General features: G+C 37.9%; 1 pseudogene; it reads left to right on the top strand.

Annotated features, from left to right (window-relative positions):
• LOC119408312 overlaps positions 1–1,134 on the top strand; it is a 24,850-nt pseudogene that overhangs the window by 1,334 nt on the left and 22,382 nt on the right.

Below are 1,134 nucleotides of genomic sequence, written 5' to 3'. Positions count from 1 at the left end.
TGTTGGACTTCCTGAGATTTGATTTTAACCCAGGTGTCGTCAACATATCTGAACCAATGACTTGGTGGTGTCCCTGAAAAGGACGTCAAGGCTCTCTTTTCTACCTCCTCCATGTACAGGTTGGCAACAGTAGGAGAAACTGGAGACCCCATAGCACACCCATGTTTCTGCCTATAATATTGCTCCCCATATGTGAAGTAGGTTGACTGCAGGCACAGTATCAAGAGTTGACACAGTTGTTCTGTAGAAAGTGTGGTCCTGCTGCTCAGAGTGGTGTCAGATTTTAATTTTAAACTTACCACCTCTACTGCATCATCAACAGGAATTCACCCTGCACTGTGCAGTCGAGCCAACCTGTTCGAACCAACCTGTTTCCCCACTCGCCTGTGGTGGGGCTGCAGCAAGAACTACTGAAACAACAAGAAAACCGCAGAAGAAGACACTTCTTCTTCTGTAAAGAAAAACAACAATGGAGTGGCGTCAAATTTTAGCGGTATTAGGTTTTATGTATTGTCTTTGGCACATGTGCCAAACAAACATTTTTCAACAATGGACTCTGCATGAGCGAAAGATGAGGCAGAAGACCATGGCAAGAGTTGTTTTTCACGCAAGGTGGGTGAGACAGCATCGTATGAGGTGGCGTGCACTGAGAAGGAGTGCATCCAGGTTCATAGTACTGATATCCACCATATACAGACGTCAAGCAAGGTATATATACTGTTCATGAGTTACTTAATTGCTATTACTGTTAAATAACATAACACTTGTAATCTAAAAAAATCACATCAGTTATTCAACATCAAACAATACAAATAACATTCAACAGCAATGCAGAATGTGGCTTCCTCCTGTAGTTTCATTTAATTAAAATTATTTAAACGAATTAGAACAACTGACTGAGCTTATTTTTGATAACTAAGATCAGGTGGCTTTTATTTGTATAGTGCCTCGATACATTTCTTGTGAACTGGTGCTATATAAATAAACTCAAATGAATGTAATGTAAAACTATAAACACAACACATTGCAAATTTAGTGTAAAATTAAATTATTTACATAAGGTAAACCCTCCCCTAATGTAGATTTAATATACATTGTGTATATATATATATATATATATATATATATATATAT

The sequence above is a fragment of the Nematolebias whitei genome, chromosome 4, assembly GCF_014905685.2.
Source record: "Nematolebias whitei isolate Nwh7 chromosome 4, NemWhi1, whole genome shotgun sequence".
NCBI classification, from domain to species: Eukaryota; Metazoa; Chordata; class Actinopteri; order Cyprinodontiformes; family Rivulidae; genus Nematolebias; species Nematolebias whitei.
Note: the sequence above shows the minus strand (reverse complement) of the source record. Positions and strands in the feature narration are given on the sequence as shown.